This window comes from Pelodiscus sinensis, chromosome 4 (assembly GCF_052426305.1).
Source record: "Pelodiscus sinensis isolate ZL-2025 chromosome 4, ASM5242630v1, whole genome shotgun sequence".
Lineage (NCBI taxonomy): Eukaryota > Metazoa > Chordata > Testudines > Trionychidae > Pelodiscus > Pelodiscus sinensis.
In genome coordinates, this window is record NC_143055.1 from 55940947 (window position 1) to 55964679 (window position 23733).

General features: G+C 43.1%; 1 protein-coding gene across 6 annotated transcripts in view; it reads right to left on the bottom strand.

Annotated features, from left to right (window-relative positions):
- MTUS1 (microtubule associated scaffold protein 1) overlaps nucleotides 1-22700 on the bottom strand; it is a 192158-nt gene extending 169458 nt beyond the window's left edge. For 2 of the 6 annotated variants that reach the window (XM_075931169.2, XM_075931164.2), the window contains exon 1: nucleotides 22564-22700. The gene's annotated coding sequence lies outside the window, so the exon portion shown is untranslated. Of the gene's footprint in view, nucleotides 1-15019; nucleotides 15066-21768; nucleotides 21852-21933; nucleotides 22533-22563 lie in introns of those variants that run through there. The other 4 variants (XM_089777883.1, XM_075931167.2, XM_075931165.2 and 1 more) reach the window with 4 other exon arrangements.
- Nucleotides 22701-23733: the final 1033 nt, after the last annotated feature.

The following is a 23733-nucleotide window of genomic DNA, read 5'->3' on the forward strand; positions in this document are numbered from 1 at the left end:
TTACCACCATTTGGCATGGAGTAATTCTATTACTAGCCAGTAAGGCACTCAGTATCAGGCTTACATTTCTTTGTATAATTTAGTAGTTTGATATTTATTAGTCTTCAACTTCACCCTCAAGCATTACAGCTGGGAAATACAAGCCTGACTTTTATGGGATCACTTTCAACTTGCTTGAACGTAGATCCTGAATGTAAAAAGCCAGCTAGAAACCATACCTACTTTTAAAATAGTTCAGTTACAGGATTAGTCTGGGTAACTCATGTTCCCAATGTCTGTTTACATGGGGTTTTAGGGCTAAAGCACAGAAACTCAAACACTATTAACTAGATATTTTGGCTTTTCATGTTAAGTATACTACAAACCTTTCCTCTCAACCTCCAAGTCACTGCATCTACATTCAGGGTTTGTTTTTGTTTTTTGTACCTTGGTGTCAAGTCACACTGCTACAGAAGTCATAGCTGTTAAGTCATCTTAATTTGAATTTCTCTAGAAGACACTTAGACTTGATTTGTAGAAGCTAGCAGATAAACATCCCACTTAGGCCAGATTTATGTTGGCACAGAACAAATACGACTTTCCATTTCCAGTTAGGTGTTACAGTGCAACTGTTTATGCAATAGCACAGAATTGAAGAAGGGTCCTTCTGCAATTGCTGGTAGATTATTTAGATTATGACAGAATTGGTTTTAAACTGCAACATTCGAGCACACAAGATCATTGTCCGCTCCATGTATCTGCATCTCAACCACCACTGAGGGGTCAAAAGCCATTAGAATAATCCCTACCTGTTGCTGGAATCTCTCTCATCTATTTGTGACTACTGTACTGGTGAGGTGTAATCTTTGTACACTGAAAGTATTCTAAAATATTTATAACAGGCTTTAGAGAAGCCAGCTAAATAACGGCACAGAACGGTTTACAGGAAAACAGTCCAAGTAAAATAAATAAAATATTTACATTGGTGTCTTCAAAGTACATATTTTTGGAAGCGACATTCAGTTTTTGGGTGTCTTAAGGCTTTTGACCTAGCACTCAGCACCACTTTGCCCTTGTCATTTCTGTTTGTTTGTTTTGAACAGAAAGAGAAGCTACAATTAGAATTTAGAGTATGACTTTATATTAGAAGCCCCACAGACAATTGAACCGGAAAAAAAATTCTCTATCTTTACATTTTTGATTGGAGCAGAGAGGAAGTAAAAGAAATAAGAAGCTTGTTTATAGTCCCTTAAACAGTTTTCAGAGTCAGATTAGTATCCACAAGATAGGCTTTTTTTTAGTACAGTTTACTTTCATACTAGAGTTTTAGATAACACTCTCTAGGTAATATAAATGAAACAATTAGTGATATGTTAATTCAGTGCTGGCTATTTGCAATTTTTTTCCATTCTTTGGCTAGAATGGACATGAGTTCAAGAGATTCATTTTATTTAACAGCAATCTACAAGCGTATCTAATTACTGAACACTAACTACAGAAACCATACAGTTTCAGCCATGTTAACTGACAAGACTTCATACCTTGGAATGTTTAAGTACATGATTATTGAAGAGATTTTCAGTTACAGAATTTAGACCAGGGGTGGGTAATAATTTTGGAAGGGGGGGGGGCACTTTCCAAGTTTCAGAAGTGGCCATGGGCTGACCCAGAAGGGATGGGGTTGAGATCTACCCTGCTTGGAGCTTTGGTTGGCCTCGGGTCCCTGCCCCCACGCTAGGTCAGGGGTCAGTAACCTTACAGAGGCGGAGTGCCAAGATTTGACTTATTTGCCTCTATGTAATAGTCCAAGTGCCAGTGATACTTCTTAAAGTCAATAATAGTCCTACTTACAGCAGCTTCGTAATAAAGAAAGATGCAAACCTTACCTTTTAGTGCAAGTGGCATACTGAGATTGAACTTATTCATGATCTGTGTGCCGAGGGAAGGAAGAGGTAAGGAAGGCAAGGGAAGGCTGGGTACGATAACCTTATTTTGGTCAACCAGCTACATCTAGTGAGAACACTTTAATTTAAATTAGGAAACAGACTATGCATTTTAACTCTCTCACGGTAGTTTATCAAACTTCATTTTAAATTAAGTAAAATATTTATGTCCAACACAAAAAATGTCAGTGTTTTCTTTATTTATGGCAGGGGTGGGGGAACCCTTCTTGGCTGGGGGGAGGTCACTGACCCACAGAAAAAAAATCAGTTGGGGACCACAGAAGTGGAAAAAAAAGTGTCCCCAAAACCCCCTATACTCACTCATGTGGCTCCAACTAAGACACCTCACTCCTCTGATGCCCCAGTCTCCTGGGGTGAGGGGAAAAAAAATGGGAGGAATGAGATTCAGGGTTTCCCATAGACCCAATTTACTTTTCTGGGGTTCCAGAGTTAGTGGATTTTATGGATCTCCTTAGGCTCTGGGGTAGGGACAAAAATGAGGGGTATTGTGCAAGAGACAGGGCTGCCACCAAGTAGGATAGGGATTGGGTGCAGGATCTGGGAGGCAGGTGGAGTGCAGAAGCAGGCTGGGAGTGGGGTGTCCGGCAGGTGGAGGGAGCAGGAACAAGTGAGGGTGTCAGAGCAAGCTGGGGGTGGCATGAGGGGATTCGGGGGAGGGGGAGGTCTGGGCCGGAGGGGGGACCTTACCTGCCTTCATGCCTGCTTGCAGCAACCGCTGCAGCCATGAGGTCTAGGGCCAGCTTCAGAAGAGGGTGGCTCCACTGCCCCAACAGCAACTGCAGCCTCCAGGGCCGGCCCCAGACCACATGTGCATGGTGCCTGTGGAGCCTGCCGAGGCGTCTCTGAGGAGCTTCAGGCCCAGCGCTGCCTCCTCCCACCGCAGCCAGCCTGTCGAGGGAAGGCGGGCATGCTCTCCAGCAGCTGTGCAGAGAAGGGATTGAGCTGAGCTCTTCCCACGTGATGCTGAAAATTGGCACACATGCTACGTGTGCCGTAGGTTGCTGACCCGTGCGCTAGGGGGCAGGGCCTGGAACTGCCTTGCTGGACAGATCCAGCCGGCTGAGAGGTTTTTCCCCACCCCTGATTTAGAGATTACTTTGCTGTATTTTAGGGTTCAATTTAAATGCTTGACTTACATATCCACAGAAGTGCTCAGCAAACACTGCAAGTCAAAGCAAATGAGGAAGAAAAGAACTGTAGATAGTGGTAGGCATGACGTGCTTGTCTTGGGCAGGCAGAGCACCTAGTCCATCTCAGGTCAGAGTGCAAAGGCTGGACTGGATGTACAGTCCATTGTTAAAGATTCCACCCCTTTCTCACTGACAGGAACTAGTCTATAAGTGGCAAATTCTGGAAGAATTCAAGCTCATGGAAAGGGTCATCTAAAATTTCTGAAACGTTTGTTATATTCCATGTTCATGCTAATGACAGCCCTTCTTTCCACTGCCACTTGCAGAACATAGCATGATTATTTACAGATTTATACAAGTGCCTTGCTCATGTTACCTCACTGCACAAATCCATTGAGCTGATTCATCACAGTTTTATTCTAAGTTATTAATTTTAATGGACAGGGAAATAATTTCTTGAAAAAAATTCAACAGGAGTCCTGACAAAACTATTTTCTTCCTACAATCCTAACCCAAGAACCTCCACCAAAAGCTCTCATTACATTAGTGTGACCAGGCCTGCAGACAGGGGAGGGAGGGAGGAAGGGAGCAATTGCCCAGAAAATTTCCAAAGGGCCCTGCCGCACAGGAGAGTCACATTGTTCCTAGCTTAAACAACAATGGCCCTGTAGCACTTCAGAGACTAACAAAAATATATTAATAGTATCATGAGCTTTCGTGGGCACAACCCACTTCAGATGACTAATATGGAAGCAAAGGCAGCAGGTGCTTCCCCCTCCGCCCCCGCACAACATTTCTCTGACCTGCTGTAGTTCAATGCTCCTGAGCCTTTTCTGCTAGATGTGGAGAGTGGGGGAAAAGGGTGTGTGCGCTCATGTAACCATGTCCTCTTACCCCTTTACTCCATCTCTGCAGAACAGGGGACACAGGAGGCTCTGGAGGATTCATGTTGGAGCATTTTTTTCTACTCGGAGTGAAAAGTGTGTGACTGATGCCTTCCTTGAAGAGAGAGTGCACTGAGATTTTCCCAGCAGCCAGTTCTCACAGTCTCTCCCTCTCCCGCCTTCCCTCCGCCCACATAACTCATCTCCACAGAGGAAGCAGGACGCAGGAACAAAAAAGAAAAACTTTCAGTGAGTGTCTTAGAGACAACTCAGACCTCTCTCAAATTCCCCCAGCAGCCAGCACAGACAGTCCTTGGCAACTACTTAAATACATATTACACCTAAGCTTTTTGTTTCTATTGGTGGTGCACACCTGAATAAGGCACACCATGCCTTGATGCACACAAAGGTCTCGTCTACACTGGCCCCTTTTCCGGAAGGGGCATGGTAATTTTTGAGATCGCAATAGGGAAATGCGCGGGGGATTTAAATATCCCCCGCGGCATTTAAATAAAAATGTCCGCCGCTTTTTTCCGGCTTTTAGAAAAGCCGGAAAAGAGCGTCTACACTGGCCCCGATCCTCTGGAAAAAGCGCCCTTTTCCGGAGGATCTTATTCCTACTTCAAAGTACTACATACTTCAAAGTAGGAATAAGATCCTCCAGAAAAGGGCGCTTTTTCCTGAGGATCGGGGCCAGTGTAGACGCTCTTTTCCGGCTTTTCTAAAAGCCGGAAAAAAGCGGCGGACATTTTTATTTAAATGCCGCGGGGATATTTAAATCTCCCGCGCATTTCCCTATTGCGATTTCAAAAATTACCATGCCCCTTCCGGAAAAGGGGCCAATGTAGACGTAGCCAAAATGTATTGCTCACCTGAATGAAAGAAGAGGGAATATGTCAGCATGTCACACACAGCACTGCCCAAACATCAGGCAGACCCCACTGTCAAGGGCCCATTGTTTATTCTGCCACAGGGCCCAGAATGGCTATCGCAGGGCTTGAGTTTGACAAGTTCTAGGTACAGATTTGTGCAGTTTGAAACATTTGCCCAGCCCACATTTTCCTAGTAATAAATAAAAGCCAAAAAGGTCTAGGTAATAGGCCCATCTCCTGACTTCATATTTCATTTATTAAAAGAAATCTACATACTTTCAGCTACAGAAAGTGATAAGTTATGCAGAGCAAGTTTCTCCACTTGTAATATTTTAACTCACATGATCATCCATTCACTTTGACTTGCTTTAAAATGGCAGTCTTTTGATTTCATTAAAGCAGTTGCTTATATTTTAAATTGGCACACCTAAAACTAATTGTGCATTTGCTTACTGGCTACCAACGTAAAATATTAAAGAATAATACTGCAACTGATTTTTTATTCCTGCTTCTAATCTCAAGAATGAAAATGCATGCTACTTCACTACAGAAAGTTGGCATTTACTTGTGCTGCTTATTTATAAACAACAGTATGTAGTAGTGACTTCACTTTGAAATTAATCTGTCACAAACAAGCACTAAATATAAAACTTAGGCTAGTACTATGGAATGGCCGCCACAGAAACAGACTTCTCATCAACGATACACATGCTATGAGAGCTTATTGAACAAACATGCCTGATTCTGACTCCACTACAGTCAATGATAGAACAGTTATTCACTGGAGGTACGTCTAGACAGCGGCGCTATTTCGGGATACTGCAAGTACCCCGAAATAGCATTTTCTGCATCTTGACAGTGTACCCGTTACTTTAAAAGCTATTTCAAAATAACACATGCCCTATTCCAACTTCCCTGTAAACCTCATTCCATGAGCATTAAGGGATGTGTCGGAATGGCACCCTATTTCAAAATTTGGCACTGTGTAGACCAATTACCTGAAGAATAAGCTACACAATTTGCATATCTCAAATTGTGTAGCTCATTTTGAGCTAAAAGTGAAGTGTAGATGGATCCTGGGAGACCTTAAGCCATTGGTAACCTATTTAGAGATAAAAATATCCCATTAAAAATGTTGCTATATTTAGAGAACATTTGTTTTCCTTAAAACATTCTGTATCAGTCTGGTGCCTGATGACTTGGCAAGTCTCAGATAAGCAAGCTATTTTTGTTATATTATACACTTTGTTAGTGTTGATTAAAGAATTTACCACAATTCTCTTAACTGAATATAACAAATGAATTAAATTGTTCTCAGTCACATAGCTGGGGAGAATCTGAATTGACATGGACTGACGTGCATTTGGGGAGTATGGATTTATACACGCCTCTTACATGTCAGTATACATTAGTATTCATGCAAGTAATATTCCATTTAACTGATCTATGAGACAACAATAAAATGAGGCACACAGAATGGAATGAATGCTGCAATCTATTGAAATTATAAGAATCATAGAACTAGAATATGTTGCATTAATCCCTTTTCCTTTATACAGCCATTATGGATAATCCTTGTTTTCTATTCTATCATAAGCTCATGTTCAGCACATGCAACACTGTCTTAAAATGTTAGTCAGAAACATGGTATCCCCAACACGGTTTTACCCTCATTACAAAAACCATGTCTCTGATCTGTGGCGACCATTCAAAGATCAAGTATTTGCAACTCTTTTGTCCTATCCCACATCTTAAATATAACAAGGAATTGGAGGGGGGAAAATATCACCCAGTCTACTTCATTTTGAGTGCAGTATATACAAACGCCCCTCAATTTTGGAGTTCTATATGGAAACTACATAGAAGCTTTTCCACTATAAAAGGCAAACGCTTTTAAAATATAAAGTACATATAGGAAACAGAAAAGCTCAGTGAATTCAGCTATAATTGAGCTGTTGTAAGAGCAAACATCACTCACACATGATTAATTTGTCTACTATAGAAAAGAGTTTTTCTGTCAGTGTTTCCGTGCACCTGTTCAGGAACTCCTTCTAAACAGTAAGAGTAGGACCATCAAATTTGGTATGCAGTTTCTTCTTCTTATAACTTAAAGCTGGACTACTCAACACGTGGCCCATTTGTATGCAGCCCAGTGTGGTTTGGGTTTACGCAGGGCTCAACATGCGGTCGAGATCCTTTCAACTTGGCCTCCACTGGGAGCACACTCCACAACGGGAAGGCATCTCCCAGGCTCAAGTGAGCACTTAAGAACACAAGCAGATGGGCTGGCTGGAACAGACATCTACTGTGACATTTTTAGCCCCCAAAGAGAAGATGCCGGCAGCGCCGGGCACTGTGGGAAGTACTAGCTGCTTAGCCTTGTGAGCAGAACCTGAGAGGTGCTAACTGGCTCACACTGGCCATGCTTGGGTCCCACACCACAGCTTAAGGCTTAATCTTTGTATTCTTGCCCATCAGTGTAAAAGAAGCTATTTGCATATATATATTTGCATGTATATTCAACCTCACTTAAGTTGCAGCCTTCGGCATGTGCTGTGAGTATAATTGGGGTCCCCATGACTTCCAAAGTTGAGTAGCCCTAACTTAAAGCAAGGTAAGGGTTTGGTTGGGTCAGGAAAATGGGATGTGTCCAGAATAGAACTGTTTCTCAAAATGATACAGAATAGACACAATCACCAAGAAGGTGAAAGGGACTGGCGGGGGGTGCTCCCCACATTTGGTATTGCCCCAGGACTGAGCCTCCCATCATTCTTTAGGGAAGGTGAGGGGCTGAAGCTCCCCCGCACCTAGTGTGTACAGGGATGCGGCTGGCTATTACACATTCATGAGTGAAAGTATACAGTTTGCTGCATTCCTCACTCTGGCTGGGAGCGGGGTATGTGTGTGTGTGTGCACGCGCGCAAAGAATAGTCAAACTTAGACCTTCCCCAGATGAAGGACATGCACCCCTTCCTCAGCTGTGCCCACTGGAGCTGAAGGAACCTTGGACAGGTGCTTCCCACCTAGCCCCACGCTGCTTCTGAGACACACGTCTGGGGTACTCCTCTCAGAGAATCATAGGGCTGGAAGAGACTTCAGGAGGTCAACAAATCCAGTCCCCTACCCAAAGCAGGACCAATCCCAACTAAATCATCCCAGATGAGACTTTGTAAAGCCAGGACTTAAAAACCTCTAGGTATGGAGATTCCACCACCTCCATAAGTAACTCATTCCAGTACTTCACCACCCTCCTAGGCTACGTCTACACTGGCCCCTTTTCCGGAAGGGGCATGTAAACTTCACCAGTCGTCGTAGGGAAATCCGCGGGGGATTTAAATATCCCCCGCGGCATTTAAATAAAAATGTCCGCCGCTTTTTTCCGGCTTTTAAAAAAGCCGGAAAAGAGCGTCTACACTGGCCCCGATCCTCCGGAAAAAGTGCCCTTTTCCGGAGGGTCTTATTCCTACTTCAAATTTTGAAGTAGGAATAAGACCCTCCGGAAAAGGGCACTTTTTCCGGAGGATCGGGGCCAGTGTAGACGCTCTTTTCCGGCTTTTTTAAAAGCCGGAAAAAAGCGGCGGACATTTTTATTTAAATGCCGCGGGGGATATTTAAATTCCCCGCGGATTTCCCTACGACGACTGGTGAAGTTTACATGCCCCTTCCGGAAAAGGGGCCAGTGTAGACGTAGCCCTAGTGAAATAGTTTTTCCTAATATCCAACCTAGATCTCCACACTGAAACTTGAGACCATTGCTCCTCCTTCTGCCATCCATCACTATTGAGAACAGCCTCTCTCCATTCTCTTTGGAACCTCCCTTCAGGAAGTTGAAGGCTCTATTAAATCCTTCCTCACTCTTCTCTTTTGCAGAATAAATAAGCCCAAGTCCCTCACCCTCTCCTCGTCAGTCACGTGCTCCAGTCCCCTAATCATTTTGGTTGCCCTCCATTGTACCCTCTCCAATGTGCCCGCATTGCTTCTGGGCCCCCCCTCTATAGAACTGGATACAAAACTCCAGATGTGGCCTCACCAGTGCCAAATAAAGGGGAATAACCCCTTTTCTAGATCTGCTGGCAATGCTCCTCCTAATGCACCTCAATTGCCATTAGCCTTCTTGGCTACAACGACACACTGTTGACTCATATCCAACTTCTCATCCACTATAATCCCCAGGTTCTTTTCTGCTGAAAAGCTACCTAGCCAGTTAGTCCCGAGCCTGTAACAATGCTTGGGATTCTTCTGCCCTAAGTACAGGACACTACACTTGTCCTTGTTGAACCTCACCAGATTTCTTTTGGCCCAATCCTCTAATCTGTCTAGGTCACTCTGGACCCTTTCCCTGCCCTCCAGCGTATGTACCTCTCCCCCAGCTTAATGTCATCTGCAAATTTGTTGAGGGTGCAATCCATCACTTCATCCAGGTCATTAATAAAGATGTTGAACAAAACCAGCCCTAGAATCGATCCTTGGGGCACTCCACTTGAAACTGACTGCCGACCTGACATCGAGCCATTCATCACTACCCGTTGGGCCTGACATCCTAGCCATCTTTCTAGCCACCTTACAGTCCATTTATCCGATCCTTACTTCCTTAACTTGCTGCAAGAATATTGTGGAAGACCGTATCAAAAGCTTTGCTGAATGAAGTCAAGGTATATCACATCCACTGACTTCCCCATGTCCATAGAGTCAGTTACCTCATCTTATAATGATGATTTAGACTAGTAATAAAAAGTTGGTCTTTTTATATTAAAAAATGCCAATACAAATATTAAGTACCCATTTTTTCCCCACAGTCCCACCCCAATTATTAGTGCTTAGCTTCCTACATAGCTATTCTTCATTTTAGTTCTGCTCCCGTATCTTCAATGAGCAGTTCCGCTATTATATTGTCAGTCCCTGAATTAGGATATTTTTCTTAACTGACTACTGTGCTTAACATTGCAAGTCATGTATTCTGAAAGCAAAGATTTATTGGACTCAAGTAACCCAAATGCTAATGTACTTTAAAATGAGCAGGAACTGTAGAAAACTTTCAGGATTTATATTAAATAATTAAAAACGACTAGTAATAGTACGTTTAAGCGCTGTTAAAGGTCAAACTGTATGACAATGGAGAATTTTGGGGTATATATTTTCCTCAAGTTATACTGAAATTTCTGTTAACAAGATCACTGATTATTTGTCTGGACAGATTAAAAAAGTAACACCCTCCAGGTATTTAAGTCTCCCCAACACGACAATGGAAAGCTTTCAAATAGCACAGTGCTTCAAGACCCCTAACAAGCAACTTGCCTTAAAAGTTTATCATAAAGATTGCTTGTATTCCAGGGATAGCTATCTACTGTTTCTGCCGGACAGTTGTCTACCAAAAATTTATTAATTCCCCCATATCTTCCGTTAAAAAAGCAGCTTCTAAACAATTGTTTACACTTCATGAATTGCCATAAGCTATCTTAGCTTTACTTTTAAGAAGTGGTTTAATAAAAATATTTAGCTAATAAAGCTAGTTTGATGTTTGGGCTGGTCAGTTACTCACCCAACTATTTATTATTATAGAAGAAATTTGTGTATTTACTATCCTGGCACTCTAATTTGACTATTGGGATTAGCTCAGATTTAACATTTATAATTTAATTTCTACCAAACATGGAAATAAAAAAAACTTGTTTTAGCAAAATACTACAGTTTACAGAAGCTTGTGTCCAGATACAGCAGTCTTGTAACTGCATATTGTAATGCTCTGAACAGAATTACTCCCTTAGACTAATCTGAGTCATGTGCAATTTAATATTTTATGATCTCAGGAATGCTTCCTTGCTTGCATGCAACAAAACATTAAACTGTGTTAAAACTCCAATGCCTGCAGATACAGTTGCTTTCAAAAGGCTGTTCATCTTATAATGGAGCATGCATGCTGTCCCCTCATTACAAACTACTACTGCCCTTGTAATTATCCATATGTATGCTTGCAAGAGTCCACTTCAGTATCTGACTGCCTCACCAGTCAGGACCTTCTTCCCCCCTTCCACCCGCCCCACACGGTGGTTCTGCTCTTAAAGTCACCTTCCCCCACTCTTCCCCCCCCCTTGGAAAGTATAACATCCCCCATTCCCAAAGTGCATAGAGTTACATGATGGGTTATTCATTTACAGGCTGTACAGTCATTATGCAAATCTGAACTTTGAATACAGGAAATGCATAACTGAGAAGTAATCAGTCAGTTACAGTCAATATCTATACAGCAATCCTGCACACTGATTTCATACAGAATTTATCCAATTAATCCCCTTAAAAAAATCAAGAACATATCCATTATTGAAGCTCTAGATGCTTCTGCTCTCGAGTATATACACATTTAAAAATTATTTAGAGTATGTGCAAACTCCTATAGAATACTGTATATTCATAATACCATACTGCCCCCATCCAAATCTTTCAAGTAGCTCTTTCCCAGTAAAATACATTTACAGAGTACCCAGAGGTTAAAACATGCATTGTCAAACCAAAAGCACAAGGACCAAGCGCCCTGCCATCACCTCCCTTCCTTGCAAAGCTGACTAAACTCAGGTATCTCTGATTATTTCAATGGCTAAAAAGTCTGACAACTAGCAGAGCTGGTAATTCAGCTAAAAGTCAACACAGTTCAGAGTTCAAAACCAACTGTTAATGTCATCAACAAAAGGATAGCTAATTAATTAAAACAGAACACTTTGGTATACAGAACGCATGACACAAGTGTGCATCTTTACACAAACCTTGGGCTTCCTTTTGGTATCAAGGGAGAGCCCCCATGCAGGATACATTACAGTTGTATCTCGAGCTAGAGGTTTGTGACTAAATGTAACAAGGGCCACACCTGCAGCAGAGGCTGTAGTCACTTCATCAGGTACATATGGAAGAGCTCCTCTTGAACATAAACCCTCACATTAAGAAAAATGAACAAATATGCTCCCCTCAGTAAGGGGTGCAGACATCATGGAAACCTTCAGGTTGCTTTGCTCCCACTCCTCCCTAACAATTTGTATGATATTTCAACTTAATAGTTTCCTGTCAGTTCCCCACTTCTTCCAACATTGGCTAAATTCATTACACTACTCCAGTCAATTCAGGTAACACATGGATAGAGCTGATGTAGGCATACCAAAATTATCAGCTCAACATCTAGTTTATGACTATCCAATACCTTATATACAGACAAAGCAGAAGGCAAGACATAACAGAAGCTTTCAATCCTCTCCCATGTGATGTCCTCAATGTAAGAGCAACACTAGGAGTGCCTTCTTACCTGCCACCTCATGAAAATGCCTAGCCATTCAAAAGGTTACTCTCCTCAACCAGATATAGTAAGTATGCCTGTCGGTGATACTGAAAGCAGCTAGTGAATCCAAAAGGCTCAATATGGAGTTTGTGAGGGGAAATCACTATGAACACCAGTGAATTTAAACACAACCTCCTAACAGCTTCCTGACATCCCTTCAAGTTGTCCACTGGCTGCTTCTTTTAACAGGCTCTTTGTTAGCAGAACAGTGGCATCTGAAAGGCCTCATCTCATCTTCCTTACTGGTAGCAATCACTATTAAGTTTAAGGATAGAAATGTAGCCGTGTTAGTCTGGTGTAGCTGAAACAAAAAACAGGACTATGTAGCACTTTAAAGACTAACAAGATGGTTTTCCAGTTTGAGAACAACTTATACCTCCAGATCAGCGGCACAGCCATGGGTACACGCATGGCCCCACAATATGCTAATATCTTTATGGCTGACTTAGAACAACATTTCCTCAACTCCCATCCCCTTTTACCCCTTCTCTACTTACGCTACATCGATGACATCTTTATGATTTGGACGCATGGCCAAGAAACACTGGAGACATTCCACAGAGATTTTAACCACCTACACCCCACCATCAACCTCAGCCTGGACCATTCTACACGAGAGATCCATTTCCTGGACACCACAGTACAAATCAGCAATGGAAAATTAGACACCACTCTCTACAGAAAACCCTCCGACTCATACAGTTACCTACATGCCTCCAGCTCCCATCCAGAACACACCATACGATCCATTGTCTATAGCCAAGCCCTTCGATACAACCGCATCTGCTCTAATCCCACTGACAAAGACCAGAAACTTCAGGATCTCTACCAAGCATTTATAAACCTCAACTACCCACCCGGAGAAACAAAAAAGCAAATTGAAAGCCAGACGAATACCTAGAAACCATCTACTTCAAGACAGACCCAAGAAAACCAACAATACAACACCACTTGTCATCACCTACAGCCCCCAACTTAAACCTGTCTAACACATTATCAAACTACAGCCTGTACTGGAACAGGATACTAAACTCCAAGAGGCTCTGGGAGACAGACCCATAGTCTCCTATAGACAACCACCTAACAACAAGATGATTCTTACCAACAACTACAGGACATACCACACTAGTACCAACACTGGTACCTTCCCTTGCAACAAACCCCGTTGCCAGCTTTGTCCACATATTCACTCTGATGATACCATTATTGGACCTAACCAAGTGAGTTATAAGATCCAGAACACATATTCCTGCGCATCCAGAAATATAATTTATTCTATCATGTGCCGAAAGTGTCCATCTGCTACATACATTGGACAAACGTCTCAGACACTTCACCAAAGAATAAATGCCCACAAAACAGATATTAGACAGGATCACAAAGAAAAAAAGTCTCCTGCCATTTCAACCAGAAAGGACATTGTCTCAACGACTTGATTACCTGCATCCTGCTTCAAAGACCTTTTCATACCACACTTGAAAGAGAATCCTCTGAACTGTCATTCATGCTTAAATTTGACACTTTATGCCTAAGTTTAAACAAAGACATTAATTATCTTACCCATTACAAAGATAGCTTCCCCAATTATCACCTCTAATATCATTAGCTCACAGACATTTACCTTCCCCCCCATGCCCCTTCTGCTCTGAAATTTGATTTGTTCTTTTCATATGTGCTCTTTTTTTTTTAATTGTATCCTTTTGTATATATGGTTGTGACAATTTTCTTCCGCTATTTGATCTGAAGAAGTGGGTCTGGCCCATGAAAGCTCATCACCTAATAAACCATCTTGTTAGTCTTTAAAGTGCTACATAGTCCTGTTTTTTATTAAGTTTAGATCTAGCATGATAGGAAGATCTGGCTCTTGGGGAGAAACAGAGTGATTATAATGGAAGCGCCCTTTGTTTTATTATTAGTGTAATCCAGTACTGGGAGCCAGTCCAAGTCACGCCGTTCTGTTAGTCTCAGCTACTAGCCTCAAGAGATACAATCAAAGTGGGCTCAAAGCATAGTGTCCCAACCAAGTATTGTTTTCACAGTAGCCACTACATCACTGTAAATTCACAACAAAAAAAGCAATGATAATGTACCAGCACCTACAGCAGGCCTCTCTAATTAGACTGAAATGCTTTAATGGGTTCACCCATTCACAACTATACAATTCCAATAGTAATAGCTTAATCTTGAGTTTCTTGACTTTGGTATCTTTATATTACAACATTTATAAATATTGCATTGTTTATGAAGACCATATGATTTTCTCCTTGTAAACTCATATCAATGCTGGAGTACAATTGTATGCATCTTGACATACTTCCAAGTCTAACGGGACATTATACAACTAGTGTTCTTTTAAAAAAAGCTATCAGTCTGTATGAAGTGAAAGTGCAAAAGTTAACATTTGCAGTTTGTTGATAGCAGTTGGTTCCAGCATCCAAAGGTCTCAGTAACTTGAAAATGTACTCAAGTTTAAAATTTATACAATAAGTCAATAAATTCACACAGAACTAGAAAAAGTAAATTAGACTAGAACTATTGACCCTGGAGCAATGTAGTCAAATTCCTTAAGGATGTTAAGAAAGCAGTCAATTATACCCTGGGGCTGGATTTTGTGAAGTGCAGTGAATTGCAATCAACAGAAATCAAGATTGTCATTCAACATCAACTATTATCTCTGTAGCTAGAAGAGAAATTAGATGAATTCCTCATCCCAGAGCAACTAGACTAAAATAGAGGAAGAATGTACCAAAGAAATACTTAACATTGGAGGGTTTGCACTTCAGAGTAGAAGAGAAGGTTATTTTAGCAAAAGAAAGCATACCAACATTTAAAAAACAACTAATAGTTTTGCTGCACCTTAGAAACTTACAAAACGTGTAGATGGTATCATGCGCTTTCATGGGTACAACCCACTTCTTCAGATGAACAGAGTATTGAAAGTCCAGTTCCAAAATCAATAGAGGATGAGGCGGGGGGGGGGGGGAGGAGAAGGAGGAGAAGAATAGCAAAGGGGAAAAAATAGTCAATTAGACTGTTCATGTTAAATGAAGCTGATGAAGATGCATATTGTTCTTAAGTACCCATTAGATCCCACTAAAAAATAACACCATTTCCCCCGCCTTAAAAAAAAAAAAAAAAAAAAAACAACCAACAACAACTGCTCATGAAGGTCCCTCATACTGCTCAGGACCAAATTTACATACAATACCCCTCAATCCCAACCAGAAGTTTTATCTGCTACCCAAGATGCACAAACCTGGGAATCCTGGATGGGTCGTCAAAAAAAAGTTAGCAGACATAATACTTCAGTTTAATTTGCTAGAACAATATTTCTTAAACAAATAGCTCTCCTCTGGCTTTTCCAAATAACTATAATAAAGGGCCCATTACTATTTTCCTGCCATTTTCCATGTTTCTGCACAACTCAGCCACAATTATTTTGACAGTCATCCCACAGTTCAGGTAGGGCCTTAACCAGGATCTATTATAGAAGGAATTTAACATTAGGGATTTAGGAGACCTCCTGCTTAATCATGTGGCATTTGAAGTCTCTGCACATATAAGACTTGCATCCTCATCACCTATCAAAAAACACTTGACAGCATAGCCCATTCCTCTTGAGTGGATGACAATTCTATAGTTGCTGTTATCCCATATTTACTGGATAGCTAGGTGAGAGTCCATTGCTTTCAGTTTTACTTTTCACAATAACACATGTCCAAAATTATTAGATTGAACTGCTACTATGCATTGAACTAGAAAGATCTAATTTGCCAACTCTGGTTGTTTTATCATAAGTCTCATAATACTTTGTATTTCTGAAGGCCAGGGCCCATGGTGAGTACATAAAAATCTCTGCTTTCAAAAAAATGTTTCCAGCTCTAACGGTTGCAAAGAAAAGATTGAAACCATGTGCCCTAAAGCTAAAAAGGCAATTAAAAACCTAGGAGTTGTCTTCAGTCTCATTATTTTGGGGCCCTTAACATAATACTTTGGGTTGGAAATACTACAGCTATGGTTGAAATCAGTGCTTCAAGAAGCGTGGAGGTAGATTTGTTCTTTTAACCTGTAATCTAGGTGGAATGCAGGAAATAAAGCTGTGCACTCAAGAATGTTAGTCATTTATTTCTACTAAAAATATTTCTTTTTACTGTCCAATCATACATTCAGTCATCTGAACTCCTAAAGAATGATGTTATTTAACAAAGATGCCCAGTAGTCACTATTTTATATGCCATTTTTAGCTTGAATTCAATATTTGTTCACTGACTATTTATGAACCATAGACTTTCACATGGGGGATAGCATGTAACTCATGAAAGCACTGCTCTGAATTGTAGCTTCATGTTTATCTGAAAAGAAAATTGAGCAACCAGTTTTAAAACAACCCTAATAACTTGTCAAGTGTTCAAAATGATGAAACAATCTTATACCTAATATAAGCTGAAACTTGAATTGTATTTTGACAATTAGACTCCTCCAATCCTAAAGGCTGGCAGACTGTCTAGTCAAGGATGGGACGGTCATAGCTTTAAGTGTTCCTTCTCTTATGGACTGAGAAAGGACATGACTTGAAATAGGCATTGATCAGAGGAGTTCAGGAAAACTGCTAACCCCCTGTTGGATGGAGGAAGGTATCTTTATGTTCTGCCATGGCCAATGGCACATTAGTGTGCATCTGCTGGCCCAATTACAGAGTACGGCTGGTAGGTTGGCAGCATCACTAGCAGAACTAAAGAACTAAGAAACTAAGTTAAACAGCTGAGTTAATTTCTGGACATTCCAGAAATAAGTTGGCAGAGCTTTTAGGATTGATCATGAGGGCCAGGGCAGTCAATAAGGTTGCCCTATATATCAGAGGTCTCACATTCCTAGCCCACAGGTCATCTCCAGCCAGAGTGATTGCGCAGTCAGACCCGGGGGAGGAGAGCATATATTACCTGTCCCCAGGCTGTGACCCTTCAGGCCATCACCCCCTCTGACAGCCATCTCCCATCCAATGGCATCCTGTCCCCAAGGACGCAGCTTTGGAGATTATGGAGAGGGGCCCTGGCATGGCAGCAGTCATCAGGCCCCTGCCTACATTGCCCATGGCAGCAGGAGCCACAGGAGGGGTGGCGGAGGAGGGGAGAGAAGAGTGCAGTGGAAGAAAGCACTTATAGAATCAGAGCTGGAAGAGACCTTAGGAGATCATCAAGTCCAGCCCTCTGCCCAAGGCAGGACCAATCCCAATTAAATCAACCCAGCCAGGGCTTTGTCAAGCCGAGACTTAAATGCCTCTAGGGATGGAGGCTCCACTACTTCCCTAGCTAACCCATTCCAGTGCTTTACCACCCTCCTAGTGGAATAGTTTTTCCTAATATCCAACCTGGACCTCTCCCACCACAACTTGAGACCATTGCTCCTTGTTCTGCCATCTGTCACTACTGAGAACAGCCTCTCTCCATCCTCTTTGGAACGTCCCTTCAGGAAGTTGAAGGTTGCTATCAAATCCCCCCTCACCCTTCTCTTCTGCAGACTAAATAGACCCAACTCCCTCAGCCTCTCCTCATAAGTCATATGCTCCAGCCCCCTAATCATTTTGGTTGCCCTCTGCTGGACCCTCTCCAATGCATCCACATCCTTCCTGCAATTGGGGGCCCAGAACTGGACACAATACTCCAGATGGCCTCACCAGAGCCGAGTAAAGAGGAATAATCACAACTCTGGATCGACTGGCAATGCTCCTCCTAATGCAACTTAGTAGCCAAGAAAGCTAATGGCATACAAGGGCACACTGTTGACTATGTCCAGCTTCTCATCCACTGTAATCCCCAGGTCCTTTTCTACAGAACTGCTACTTAGCCGGTTGGTCCCCAGCCTGTAACAATGCTTGGGATTCTTCCATCCCAGGTGCAGGACTCTACACTTGTCCTTGTTGAACCTCATCAGATTTCTTGTGGCCCAATCCTCCAATTTGTCTAAGTCACTCTGGACTCCATCTCTGCCCTCCAGTGTGTCTACTTCTCCCCCTTCCTTAGTGTCATCCGCAAACTTGCTGAGGGTGCAATCCATCCCCTCATCCAGGTCATTAATAAAGATGAACAAAATCGGTCCCAGAACTGATCCTTGGGGAACTCCGCTAGAAATCGACCACTATCCTGAGAGAGCCATTGATTACTACCCGCTGGGCCCGACCTTCCAGCCAGCTTTCTATCCATCTTACCATTCAGTTATCCAATCCACATTCCCTTAACTTGCTAGCAAGAATGTTGTGGGAGACCGTATCAAAAGCCTTGCTAAAGTCAAGGTATATCACATCCACTGACTTCCTCATAGCCACAGAGCCAGTTACCTCATCATAGAAGCTAATCAGATTAGTCAGGCACAACTTGCCCTTTGTGAATCCATGCTGACTATTCTTGATCACCTTCTCCTCTTCCAAGTGCTTCAAAATGGATTCCTCGAGGATCCCCTCCACGATTTTTCCAGGGACTGAGGTAAGATTGACCAGCCTATAGTTCCTTGGGTCCTCCTCCTGCCCTTTCTTAAAGATGGGCATTACATTTGCCTTCTTCCAATCAACCGGGATCACTCCTGATCTCCACAACTTTTCAAAGATAATGGCCAAAGGCTCCTCAATGACATCTACCAACTCCCTCAGTACCCTCGGATGCATTAAGTCCAGACCCATGAATTTAAGCACTTCCTGAGCTGTGCTCCACTGCTCCATAAATCCTGCTGCCACAGGAAGCGCATGGGGGCAGGGGTGCGCACAACTGCTACCACACCACTGTGCCAGCACTGTGATCCAGGAAGCCACTTCCTTGGAGACAGGGTGCCATGAAGGCGCAGGGCTTGGTAACAGGAGGCCTGGCCCACCAGGAAGAACTGGGCTGGATTACACAATCACTCAGGCCAGTGATGGCCACAAGTTTGATAGCCTGCAGTTCACATAAGCCAAGGCTATTATGAATGATTATTCTGATATTGCATATAAAGTCATGGCTGCAGGATGAGCATTGTATGCTTGGCTGTCAGCTGCTCAGTTATTTTGTAAGAGTAAAGTGATGGAAAACGTATTGTTATAGGAGTTCCTGCACCTCTCTAATGTATTTTCCTTTCAAGGAGAGGAATGGATGCTATACTAAAGACAGACCTAAAAATTGGTTGATATAGCAGTGCAATTTTTTTTTTTTTAAACAAAGGTAGGTGGTATGCTCAGAAGGTATAGTTGGGATTTTAGACATGTGATTTTGAGTCAGAGGGTCAAAGGAAAATCTCCAACAACCCATAATTCAGATACTTAGATATCTGGTGCAAGTTGTCAGATATATCGGTGCAGTCAGGAGACAGCCTTGTTCAAGGCTGCATTCTTAATGGCATTTTTTGAGGATTTAGAGGCACTGAACTAGTGCCTGGGCCAGCAAATGACACTTCAGGTAGGGCTTTGGAGATATACAAGAGAGAAAGATACCATTGTTACTTATAGCAGGTAAAACTTGAATCTTATCTTTTTATATAATATACTGCATATTAAAACACCTGTGATAGTGTAATTCAACCTTCTTTAAAATCTTTATAGAATGATCCAAGAAATATTTAGCCTAGTGGCACTTTATAAGCTTGTGTTGTGACAAAATCCCTTCATAAGTTGCTTCACCTTTGTCCCAATAGTATACTTTAACATGCATACTTGTTACGTTAAATCAGCTTTCCGTAACAAGTATTTTCAGAGTACTTTTAGTTCTTTATTTTGATAGTCTAACTTGATGAGTTGTTATACCCAGTCTCTGCTTGGCCTTGGAACCATGGTGTCAAATTTGAGCTCAATGCCCTTTTCAAACGTTAGCACTCTTCCCTTTGCCAACTTTGTGCTGTATAAATAGAAACAAAGGTGTAAAGATTCAAAATATTTTCAAAGAATATGGCAAGAATGTTATGGCTCTTATTACACTAAAATTGATCGAAGTGGGTACTAGCAATTACTAGTATTTAAAAATGTCACCACTGTTTTAACAGTTTCAACTTCCACTTTCATTGCAGAAGCTCATCATAGTGTACCACTTTAACTACATATTCCAAAAAACTGTTGACACTGATTTTAATCCTCTAAAAAGAGATCTTTACTACATCACTCTCCCAGACCCTTGGAGAGGTAACACAAAGAAAAAAAAATGTGTCAACCTGCTCTGTAAAGAGATTACTTGTTTTAAAACAATAAAATTCTTCCTACTTGTTCTGAAGATGTAAATTTTTAACCCACCATATAAAACTAACAAGAGGTATATATTCTCAATAACTTTTTTGATTATATGGAGAGCCGATGAGGTTAGTAGACAAAGCACAACTTCATTTCTCGAAGCATAGCAGAAATTCCATGTAAGGACTTCAGTTAAGATTTTGATGGTATTAGCTCAATCACATGAGGAAAGCACAACTTTTAACATCTAAAGAACTGCTATACTAGTTACTAGTAAGTGGGCCCTCCGGGTCAAAGTTAAGATATTTTATACAGTAGTGTAGACACACAATGGAAGTAAATCTTTGGAATGAGAAGCAGATGATGTCTGGTTCATCACTGCTATGTTCCTTATTCTGTCAGCACAAAGCTACTAAAACAAAGGACATCAATGGGACAACAAAAAGAATCACTTGCTGGAGTATTTTGTTTCCTTTTACAGTTAACACCCAAGTGTTGTTTAAATTGAGAACAAATTATACTACAACACAGTCATGTCCTTGACAGCACTTCAAGTGTATGTAGAAGTAAAATATGAAACTGTGTTTGTGCAAGCGCGCGCACACAGTTTCATATTTTACTATATAATGTCATCTTTCATATTTGACTATATAATGGGGCACTTTTCCTAAAAAGAAAAAAAGTAACAGAAAAATAAAGAGTTAAGACAATAAGAATCAGCAAAGTAATCAATAAGCAGGAGTTATACCTAGACTGCTCATTTTGAACTCAAACTCATTTTGAAACTGCCTCGATTTCAATATGATAGTATCCTATTGAAATTGCTTTATCCAGTTTAACTCTAACAGCTCAGTTTGAAGTGCCCTTAAATTAGCAGATATCAATCACGGGTTATTTTATTATGTATTAATGCCAACTAAAGCAACTTTTTTTTGTTTTGTGCAATGTAATCTGCATCAAAATTAGTTGCCTTGGAAACTACAGTTTAACTAATATTCCCATATATATACTTCACAGTAATACAGCACCATCGAAATAAAGGGTTGGTAAGGACCTCAGGAGGTCATCCCGCACATCTTCTCTCCTCCTCCTCCACAGAGAAGCAGGATTTACTATACAAAACCCAAATTGCCGGTTTTAAATAGCGAGGACTAAATGCAGCTAGACTGCAGCGAGGAGCGTGCAGAAGAGCCTGACCCAAGGCGGAGAGCACGTCCAACTATTGCTATCCGCAGTGCCAGTCACAGAACAGTCACCTGACCAAGCGCCGGAGCGCAGGAACGGGAGATGCACGCACCGCCTCCCTTCGGAGACAGCCCGGGTTCAGCCGCAGAGCCGCAGCAATTAAGACGAGTTATGCAAGTTTACAGCAAAGTCAAGACGCCGCTCCGCAAAGTGACATCCCACCCAGTGCCCGGCAGCGACCGGTCTCCTACCTTCCCTCGGCCGCGCAGCCAGGAGAAACCGACCCGATCGGCAGGACAGCCTGCAGCCCCGGGCGCAGCCAGCCAGCCCTTTGCTCCCTCTCCCCCCGCCGCGCCAGGAAATCGGGCCAAGTTTTCGCTACGCCCCTGGCAGTGACTAGAAGGGAAAATCTCTACCTGCTGGGCGAGCCACCTACCGCAAGCCCGGCTCTGAGTCAGTCAGCCTTCGGGGCTGGCGGCCAAGCCCGAAACCAAAGCCGGGAGAATCCCTGCGGCAGCAGCCCCGCGGAGGCCATGGAGCCGCTACGCACACTAGCGGGCGGCCCGACACGTTTAATGGGAAGGGAGAACGCAGCTTAAAGGGGCCAAGAGGGAAACCCAGCACCACGCTCCCACTGCCGCCTGTGCTGCTGCTGCCACTCCACTGCGCTCCGGCACAGAAAGCGCCCCCCCTTCTCCTCCTCCTCCTCCCACCGCTCCCAGTCCCGCTTCCCCTAGCTAAGAAGTTTGGGGCTCTGCAGCTGCGATCGCTGGAGGCACCGCCAGCCGCTCTGCCGGAGCGGGGAGAGAGAGAGGAGAAGCGTGGCCGGCCGGCAGCGCAACCCCAAAGGCCCGAGGAACAACATCCCGCACAAGTTGCGCCAATCCCAGTCTCACTAGGAAGTTGCCAGCCCCCGTCCCAAGCAATTCCCTGCGGCCGAGAGCTGCGCTCCCGGGCGGGGACAGGAGCGGGCCACTCTGAAACCAGCGGCCCTCTCTGAAACCCTTCCCCGGAGCAGCCCCCCAGCGTGTCAGAGCCCCACTCACCTCCTGCAGCTGCGCCTGGCCGCGCTCTGTGCTGCGCTGCACTCGGGCGCTCCTGTCGCTGGCTCTGTGCGCGCCTTTGCTCTCCTCCGAACTGGCCGCGGGCGCGCGTGCTCAATACCAGCTAGGCGGCTCGCGCCTTCCCTCTCTCTTTTGCCTAGGGCATTGGTGGCACCTGTTCTGCTTTGTGACGTCAGCGCACCTGAGCGCCTTCCCCCAACCGGAGCGAACCTAGCCGGCCAAGAGCTGCCCCCACCCCCGCGCGCGCCCGATTCGGTCTTCCTCTCCAGCCGCACGAGTTCTCGCACCTTCCTGTGCAATAGACAAACTAACCGGCTCTTGGTAATAGACTGCCTGCCTGCCTGCATCTCCCACCGGGGTAGTGATTGGTAGAAGCCTTATTGAAATTCCGGGAGACGGGCGAGCGCAAGGATGGCTGGGTTTGGTCCCGATTGTAGGAGGCCGTCTGGTGTACTGCTTAGCTCAGGAAACTGGGACTAGAAGGGAGGCTAGAACATGGAGGTGCTGTGCTTTGGTAGACTTGCTGGAAGACTTTGGAGTTGTGGTTTGAGCTCTGTTTCTCTCACTGTTAAATGGGAGCTTCGCTAGTAAACGATTCCCACCTTCGGAAGGCTTTTTGAGAACCGTTGGCTAAAGGAGCTAGAGAGGCATAATTCTGTGTTCTTGGCATTTGATTTAAATAAAGAAATCGGATGCCACCCCTGAGGACAAGAGGGGAAGCAGCTGGAGGGGCTTAATAGGTCAATAAGTACGAGTCACAGACTGAAAGTAAGAAAAGGAGCATTTATAGTGACTTATAAGGAAAATCATCCTAAATTTGGAGGCCTTGTACACCGGAGAACAACAAACACAGGTATCTGCCCATGTGAGGTTCATTGTAGGATCTGCTGCTTACACTAGGAAAATGTCTTCACATGGTAGTGATGGATATTCCACTGTTTGGGGCACTGATTTTTTGTATCTTATTGGAAAATCCACTACAAGCTGGGTACTATGAGAGAGGTTTGTTTCTGTATGTTTGGGGGTTTTTTTTGGCTAATCATAAGAGTACCTTACAGGCCTGACTCTACTACCATAGGTCTTCAGCCTTTTTGAATCATGTTCCAAGTTAGGTGACTAATTAGCAATGCTCGGAGTTGCAGTATGGGTAGC